This window comes from Cryptomeria japonica, chromosome 9 (genome assembly GCF_030272615.1).
Source record: "Cryptomeria japonica chromosome 9, Sugi_1.0, whole genome shotgun sequence".
Classification (NCBI taxonomy): domain Eukaryota; kingdom Viridiplantae; phylum Streptophyta; class Pinopsida; order Cupressales; family Cupressaceae; genus Cryptomeria; species Cryptomeria japonica.
The window spans coordinates 481,835,451-481,845,899 of NC_081413.1; positions in this window are offsets into that span (position 1 = coordinate 481,835,451).

Here is a 10,449-nt window from a genome sequence, read left to right on the forward strand (position 1 = left end):
TTTGTACCTATTTCCTGCACATAGAAAGAAAGGAGAAATTGTTGGAAATAGGGGTTTGCCTAAGTCAAGCCCTAATTTAGGAATTAACCTTGAATGAAATCATGAAAAAACTAAAATAAATAATGGAAAGATACCTCAGATTTGCAATTATTGATGATGATGCTTTGCTTCTTGGATGTAATCACACATGTTGTATGAAATGGCATGAACATGATAAAACCCTAATCACAGGCACATGCGTGCATATGAATGATGTAATTTTTCTCCATAATGGTTGAATGAAGAATATGCACCCTCAAAGATCTCTAAAAATGCTTGATGATGAATACTTCAGGGATGCAAGAATACTTGAGGATGGATACTTAGAACAAATAGATGAAATTAGCTTGATCAAATGTCTTTAATTGGGGCACAAACATGAGGTGTAAATTGGTTCGGTGACAATTTATGATGCTACAATTACACCTTGCTTCCTTACACACTTTACCCAATATAAAATACCTAAGTTTCTTCCTAAGCTACCTTGTATAAGAGTAAAAGACAAGATGAAATTTATTGCCCTTATTACAAGTCTTTTTGGTATAAATAAAAAAAATGAAGATGAAAGAACCATTAGCCAAATATAATATTTTTACCTTCAAATATTTTGAAATACCCCATTATATATAAGGCTCATGGAAACCAAATTCATCAAGAATGCATGTTGTGTATCTTCATGAGAAGCTAGTGTAATATTCATATGCAAGTCATGTAAATAATAGGAAAAATGACCACATAAATAAATGCCGCAAATAAAATGGATATCAAAGAAGAAAATCATAGATTTAATTATAAGAAATAGATTTATTACAAATTGGCCACTAATATGTGAAACAACAACACCATACTACCTACCCTTGAGAAATATTGGCATAGATTGTTTACATTACCTTTTCTTCTTCTTGACTACCCTAAAATATATTATGTACCAAAACTCATACTCCATTAGAAACTATCAATGATCAAAGTTGATGCTCTTCAAATGATCATTTCTCAAAATAAATATCACCAACTACAAATTTAATCTATGTCGACATGGAGGAACTTAAGTTTTGACATTGCCATAATTAAGACACAAGAGGAAATCGAGCATATAATGTAAGATGTGTAGTTTACAACTAAAATGATCTAGAAAATTCCTTAATAATTCCAAATGTTTAACATTTAATTATCTTCAAACCATTAAAAATTATAACTATTGTCATTCAATAAAATCTACCCTAACACTAATTTATTATTCTAATGTTGTGATATATTCTAAACTTTCTAAGGTGTAAACATGTAATCAAGTTGTATAGAGTAATATCTTAGTAATTGAAACTCCATAGGATGTGTACAAAATGCTCAAGAGCTTAAAGAGGAAGGCTAGCACAAGGCTATTGCAAGGAAATCTTGCATGTTTCCATTTGCATGTACGATTGTATTCATCTCAACACCTAACAATATCATTTATTAAAATAATTTATCTAGCTTTAATTAATCCACGTTATCAGAAAAAAAAAATAATAATAAAATAATTTTAAATAATAAGCAATTTAAATAAATCATTTTTCCAAATATATTTAAAATAATAACATAAATACATTCTGCGAGTAAAAATAAAAATAAATAATGATAAATCAAATTAGTTAACTCATTGATCAAATAATTAAGAAATGCTCAAAAGATAAAATTTTGAATAAAATCAATTAATTCATTAATAAAAATAAATACATAAATTCTACTAAATCAGCAAGTTAGCTAATAATAGATATTGAACATCTTCTCATCCACTCCATCTTTAATAGGATAACTTTCAATGTAAGATCAAATTATAATTGTCTATTTCTTTCGTGAAAATCCTATAAATTAAGATCAAATCCCTTTTTGTTAAGAATCATGATGTCAATTTGCACAAATAGATGCTGACCAAGGCTCTAGTATGCTATGTATAAAGGTTTGGATGGAAATAGTACGATAACTTTTATATTATTTTCAATTCATATTTTTGTTCTAATTATTATGCTTCCAAGGTGTTAGATCAGTATGATCTATACAAGACCAAACATTAGTGCATCAAAAGAAAATATAAAAAAATTCAAACAAAACAAAACATGCATACAACAAATTAGTACACAACACATTACATCTGTATAAATTATCACAAGAAATTACAAAACATCCAAAATATTTTTAAATGACAAAATTTTATCAACCCAACAATATTCTACACCAAAACATTTCTATTTAACATAAATCTAATTTTAATTTCTCTCTTCTCTTAGATTTGTTCTTAGCTTTAATTAATCTCTCTTCTAACATTTGTGTTTTGAGTATGGATAATTTTATTTTTTTGAAGAATAATTTGATGCAAGATTGATCCCTTTGACTTATCCTCCATGAATTTTTTATATCAGATTAGGTAGAATCCTTGACCCACAGGTTACCACAATCTCCGGATTTGATTGAACGGATTGCACGAAAGAAGGCATCTTGTGCTTGAGCTTTCGTGGAAGAGTGATTTGTTTACTTTAGTACAAGATGGGATTCGATGCGATTTCTCTACTTTAAGACGGCTGTAACCATTCTTATCCCATTACCTAGTTGAGACAGCTGTAGTATCGGATTTTTCTCAACGTTCCGTTCTTAATTTAATACATTCAAGTAAACACTTAATTTTTGTTTATTTTCCCTCCTCATCATTATTATTATTATGAATCCCAGCATTACTTTTTCTGGTTATTAGAAGCAAAATGAAACTACATCTTGAGATTAATACAGGAAGAATATTGCATATTTTCACAGTAGGAGCAGAAGAAAACACATGAGAATTGGAATAAACTCCGTTGGACATTTCATTGCCCATGCATTCTATTCTCAAATGACTATAGTTGTATTCATTGTACATTTCATTCTTATATACACAAAAACAATTTCTTCCACCTCAAGCACCTTCCACAATCGTTTCTAGCTTTGATCTCCACTCTTTTCTACCCGATCGAACTCCCTTAACACAACACAGAGAAGAAGATGATGGTGGTGATGATGGTGATGAACATTCCTCCTCTTCATCAGAATAAGGATGCATGTTAAATAGTGGATGCACTCTTTCTCGAGATTTAGAAGAGCAAATTCGTGCTGTTGCATTATTCGCCTTCAAAAGAAGAGAAGCCATGTCCTTCTCACACAAAACAAACTCCAATTTCTTTCGAGGAAGAACAAAATACAGCTGCCCAAGCTGCAGCTCTTGATGAGGAAGAAGCTCCGATATAAACTTCCCAATGTAAAGACCATCAGAACTACAAACAAAATGACCCGGATTATTCTTCAATATCTCTTCAACGTTGACTGCATCTGAGAATTTCTGAATGCCCCCGTCCATCAAGATAACGTTGGCGGTCGGTTCATACACTTCATTAGGCCCAACAGAAATGCAAATTCCCATTATCAGAAGTTGAAGAAAAATTCCTCTTATTCACTGTAAAATCTGACTCAAAACTTCTCCCTGAATAGCACTGTGATCAATAACTCCAGAAACTAAAGAACAAAATGAGAGACTTATCTCATTCAGGATTAGCACAGTACTAATGTACTCGGTAGTCTAATATATGATTGCAAATGGCCGAGAATTCTGTGTGACGAAACAAACTTTAATAAAGAAATCTCATTTGTTTCATTCACAGGGAACACTCCTCACATGGAAAAGATTCCACGATTTAAAAGAAGACATGTTGTCTTTATTGTTTGTCGCAGAGGCAAACATATTTTATTTCTGCGAAAATAGACAACATTGTAGTAATGTTTGTGGGTAAAGAGACAATACTGAGTAAACACTAATTGCATGCAGTATAAAGGTGGATGATCAAAATGAGGATGCCCATTTATAGTTCGCCACTTTTATATGGCATTTTAAACGCTCATTTGTGTGCGATGCATCCGACATTGTCTGTAAAATTACATCAACTTGAGCTGGGTATGAGTTGTACTGCGACTAGTCGATCCAACAAAGTAGGGTTTTCATTAATTTGCAAGATTCCAATTGCCTCAGGCTTGTTATTTTTTTTCTACGAAACAGACAATGAACATATTTCATGGTTTAATTGAATTTGTATTTAAGAAAACGTGAGGAGAATAGCAGTATCAGTTCAGTACGGAAAATATGCTGAAAAAATTGTCGATGCTCGTTAGCAGGCTAGAAGTAAATTTCTGTTTTGCCGTTTTACAGCGTAAATGAGTCTATTATAATTTATGATTTATTTTTCCTCTTAACTTCTGTATATAAGGAATTTCTTTAAATGTGTATTTAATTTCAAATTTATATTTATCAAAACACAGTCATATATTTTCATACAGGGATTCCTAATGATTTAATAATTTATTTCATCATATCATATTTAAATAAATTTAAAAGTATTTGGTTTTAATTTTAATTTTATAGATTAGTATTTATATGCATTTCATAGTTAAAAAAAAAAAAAAAAAATTAAAATATATTAATGCATTGAAATTATATTCAGTTATAATATTGAGAATTTCAAATGGTCATAGCTATCAATAAAGACTAAAGCAGAAAAGTTCAAAGAGGATTCTCAAAATACCATCAAACCCATAAATCATACCAAACAAAGAACAAAATTAAATTCAACCAATAACATTCTACTCACATGTAGCAGATGGAGCTTGAAGCGGTGGAGATGCTTCAGAAATTAACCTAAGTCTGGACTACAGTCGGTCTTTTTTGGTCTGTAATCCGCGTTCTCTTGTTTGCTGGCATTTGGTTTGCCAACTATCTTTCTTTCATTTGATGTCTTTTTGTTGTGTTGTAATGTTTATCTTTTGATTTTCTGACTGTACTAGGTTTCAGGGACCCATCAAAACCTATTTTTCCATATTCAAAAACATTCTACTCACTATCCTTCAATGACAAGATCTTTCAATTGATATGAAGACAAAGATTCCTAATAAGACATTCCACTTGCTATCCAGTTCAAAATATTTGTTAGCAAATCTTTCAATGATCTTATTCCATTTCTTTGGAATATGGATAAAATATATAGAATTAAAGTCAAGAGAGAATAAGAATCCCCTTAATTACATTTTTTAATTTCCATGAAGAAACAAGAGAATTCCCCTCATTAAATGTTGATGTGTGTGAGACCTTTGAGAGGGGTGCATTTACTCCATTCTTTAGGGCAATGAAAAGGAAAGATGACGGCATTTCCTCATTATTTATGGATAGCTAGAAAGATGGAAAAGTGCAAATGGGGGGTGTTATAATAAAAGTTTCAGAGGAGGTAATAGGGAAAGTTATGGGTCTAAGCTGAGGGGGAGAAGGTTTCTAGATTGACTTAGAAGCATGTCTACAAAGAGTATATCCGACTATTTCTAGAGAATGGTGAACAACTTTCACAATACTAAAATGGATTTAGCCCTGAAGATTTGTTAGTTGTAATTACCACCTCATCAAATACTTTACTCTTGAAGGTAGGCTTTCCATTGTCCATGGCTACCATTTTCCTCTATTGAATGACCTAAGACATAAGCAACCAATTATCTTTCCTTAGTTTTTATTTTCTTTCCTTGAAAAGTGTGTTGCTTAAGGTTCTTATATCTTTCCACACCAAAGGCTATTGTATGCACTTTATAGTTATTGTTTGGTTGCAACACCTTTGCTCAATCCTACCCCTAAGTAGAACATCTTGCCCTCCTACCAAAACCCTGATCATCCTCACATGGAGGGTAACAAAAAATGCATTTCCTTATAGATGATACCCCTTCCTTTAAATCCTTTTCTCCCAAAGGTTTCTCCTGATTCTCTAAAAAATATTATGATCAATTAGTATTCTAACACTCCCTTCTCCTACAATATTATACTAGATTTGTAGAAACAAATTCCCACCTTTGTTTCTAGGGGGCTCTAGAAAGTAAGGAATAATCACATCTTTAGAGATCAAAAATATGGAAGGATCTATTCTTAAGCACTATTTGAAGCATAAAGAAGAACATAAACTCAAGTGGTTATGGATAATCAAGTTATTTGATTTGTTATTAAGTTCTAAGAATCAAACAAAATTGGGGAATTATTCAAGATCTTACTAATATTAATTGGCTCAAGATTCTCAAAAGGAAAAATTCCACCTAGACACCCCTTGATGTAGGATGGAATAAACTTAATTTTGAAGGATTCTCAAAAGGAAATACATTAGTGGGTAGAGATAGAGGTGTTATAAGATATGATAAAGGAAATCTAATAGAAGGTAATGCTAAGAGTCTTGTAAAGACATCTAATAATGAAACATAAGCAATGGTTGTTTGATAGGGAATAAAGAGACTAATAAATAGGGGATACACCAAAATTGAGATAGAAGGAGACTCAAAACTTATTACTAAAATTTTAAAATGGGAATCTTCCTCACCTTGGAGAATAAGAGACATTATAGAAGAATGTCAAAAAACTCTAATTATTTTCATTCAATATAAAATTTAGCATGTCTACTATGAAGGAAACTCAATATCAAACACTATGTCAAATCTAGGACTAATCTATATGGACTAGACTTATTAGACATATTAAAATTTCCCCCAAGAATTAAATAAATTATTTAAAATGAAATATTACAATTCAGCAAGTAGAAAAATGAGTTTGATAGCATGGCATTAAGGTTAATGCCAAAAAATATTCACTAAAGATTTAGTGTTGAAAAGAGGATATATCAAGTGATTAAAGATATACAATGTGGAATGAATGTGAAAAGGCACAAATCTAAAGGGAGAAGATTTTGAAGGTTTGTGATATAATGTCACATGGTGTATTGGTGCAAGCTAGGAAAATCAAGAAAAAATTAAAGACAAGAAGGAACGAATAGGCTATAATGACAAATAAATAAATCTTGAGTTTTTAAAGGGGAATATATTGAGCCACTAAAGAATTGTTACATGGCAATAAGGTGCAAAGATAAAAATAGAAAAGGGAAAGATTACATATGGCTTGCAATAAAAGACCACATGGAGAGATGGAACATGAGGACAAAAGAAAATGCAAGAAACAATTAATGGTAAGAAGAAGGAAGGTACATGCTATGATTTAAAAAAAAATCTCTAGTGATTTCATGACATTTATTATATTTGATGTCCTCAATTAATGATAGTGACAAATTTTCTTGCATCCCTCTTAATCTTCATTGCTTAATTGAATCAAATGGAATATTTTCCCACATGAGAATGGTTTCTATAGCTGACAACTATGATATCTACCATAATTCCTTACCATTGGATTTTTTTTTTTAATTATTGTTTTGTGTTATCTATTCATGATATTATAAACCATTGTAATATGTGTCTTTTGTAGTGGAAACATAATATGGGATGTGCTAAATTTGAGCTCACTAGTTCAAATGTTATGTCCCTTTCTCAAGATAAGAATTCTCCTCACAAGTCTATAAAAGGAGTTTCTTTTGTGCTTGAAGGTAGGCATAACAAGGGAGATGGACTAATAAGAAGAAGAATAGGTCGCCCCCAAAAACAAGGGAGCCCACCTCTTATGAATACTTATGTAAAATAGAAAATTATGATAAAAGTTTGAATATATTATGCTGATTTATTTCTTTCTATTAATGAATGGCTCTAATAAAAAACTCTCTACTAAATGTTATAGTTCATGCAAGTAGGTTTGGATTATAATCGCAAAAGGAATTAATTGAAAGCAATGAAATGTGATAATTTGTGTTATTAGCCAAAGCTAATATGCACAATGTAAAATAGTGAATCGTTGGAGAAACGACAAATGGGACTAATATAGAATGGATGAAATGGCAGAAATGGATCATAGAAGAAACAATGTAACATTCCCCCACTTAATACATTATTTCTACAAATTTATCCCCAAAACAACTCAAATTTGACATTGCCAAGAGACTTGGTGAGATTACTAGCAATGTGAGAATCGGAGGAACAATACTGGAATTGAATGTGGTGTTGCAGTACCTACTCTTAAATTTAGTGGCATTAAACCTCTATGTGTTTCGTATGCTCATAGAAAATTGGGTTCTTGACAAGTTTTAAAACTCTAGGCTAGTTTTCACAAAAAAGAATTGGTCGATGATCCTCAATAATACCCATATCAAATAGAATGCAATGTAACCAAATTGCCTTGCACATAGCTCCCTATGCGGCACAATATTCAACCTCAATGGATGAGAGAGAAACAACAATTTTCTTCTTACTAATCCACGAAATAGGACTAGATCCAAGATGAAAAAGATAGCTTGATGTTAATTTTTGATCATCTAGAGACCCAACATAGTCCGAGTCAAGATATCCCTATAAGAAAAATTGAGGATTCTTATTATATTCCAAAACATACTCAATAGTACCTCAGACATATTGCAAAAAATGCTTGGCTGTAATCCAGTGACATTTCTTTAGCTCTTTCATGAGCCTAGATAGATAACTAACAACAAATCATAAATCTAGTCTGGTATAGGTCAAGTAGATGAGAATCCTAATAAGCTGCTTATAGAGAGTTATATCAACTTGAGGGGAATCCTAGAAATGAGATAGTTGTAAACCTTTCTCCATGGGTGTGGGCAGAGGTTTACAATTAGACATACCAAAATGGTCCAAGAGTGTCTTGGCATATTTCAACTAGGAGATGAACATATGATTTTCCTTCTACCATATCTCTAAGCTGAGACAATAATGAAGTAGCCCTAAATCTATCATGTCAAAGGATTGCTTGAGATCATTCTTGATAGTATCAATGAGATTGTTGGAGATTCTTGTGCTCACAAGATCATCTACATACAATATAAGTATGGCAATCTCTATTGTAACCTTTTTTATATACAAATTAGAATCATAGGGGCTATGAATATAACCATGCTACAAAAGATAACCATCTATTTTAATGCACCAAGCTCGGCGGGCTTGTTTAAGCCCATAGAGTGACTTGATGATATGACATACCTTTTGAGGATTGTCTTCACTGGTTAAGCCTTCAAGTTGGACCATGTACACTTCCTCTTCAATGTCATCATTCAAAAAAGAACTCTTGACATCCATCTAATGAAGCCTCCATACATTCTATGCAGCCTTAGCACAAACAACTCAGATTGTTTTGAGATTTACAATGGGGTAAAAGGTATCTTCATAATCAATGCCTTCTTATTGAGCATATCCCTTTGCAACAAGATGTGCCTTGTATTTTTTGATAGACCCATCTTCTTTATATTTGATTTTAAAAACCTATTTGTGTCACAACCCTCCTTTATCACTTTTGATTTGATACAATTCTATTATATAATTTTTGGTTGAGCTATTGGAAATGATTGAATAAATAATATAAAAGAATAATAATAAGCACACACACGCACACACACTTGGAGAATATAATTCATAAAGATTGATTTATTTTTATTTTTACTCCCAATTATGGCACATGTTGTAGGAGGAATTAGAAGCTTCTAGAGGAATCTCCACCACCTTGCATGTAACTCCCCCACTAAGTTTTTAATCAATTTGCATGAGTCCAATATTGCAAAAGAATCTCTTTTTTTAATTAAATTCTCTAGATAGTGGAATTGAGGGATTTTTCTTATAAAATTGTATTCAAGTTTCAAAGAAGGGAGTTGATTATGTTTTGAAGAAAATTTCCCAAGTTTTTAGTAGTGGGATCTTCTTTGGTAGTCTCATTTTCATTGCAGGATTTTTAAGTTGTTGTTTGAAGATTTCTCTCAAGTTGCAAGGAAGGATCAAAAGGATAGCTAGAGGATTCAACATCAAGCTTCGATAAGCCAGGTTCTCTTCTTGTTATTTCACATTCACATATGAGAAATGGTATTATCCAAAATATAGTTTCTAGATCTTCCCCTATTGTAAATCTTTTCTTCTTATTTAGGAATAAATATTGATAAAATACTTTCACATAATGCATGTAAAAGATAGCTTTATTATTTATTTTATTTTCCTTAAGAAATATGCACATGATCTTGCTTTTTTCTTTTCCAAGGATTTTAGATCTATCCAAAAAAATCATATTTCCCTTATTTAAAATTCTTTTTCTGAGATTAAAAATCTTTCCTGTGTGATTAAATGATATGAATCTTAATATTTATTCTTCTCTTGAATTCTTTTCTCTGCCTCTTCGAATGGAAATCTGAAAGTAAAATCTCATCCTTTAATTAAATTTTACTTCTCTGTGAACAGAAAAGTTTGATAATAAAATATAAACCTCGTTGTGTTCATTATTCACTATGGGAAATATTATTCTTTTACTCTCAGAAACCCTTCTCTCTGTGAATATTAGTTGAAATAGAGGAATATACTTCTCAGTGAATAATCCTCTGTGTTATTCATCCCTGTGAATAAATCCTTATTCTCATTTATTTACATAAATATTTTTTTTTACATAGCTAGTTATATACTTCTCTCTAT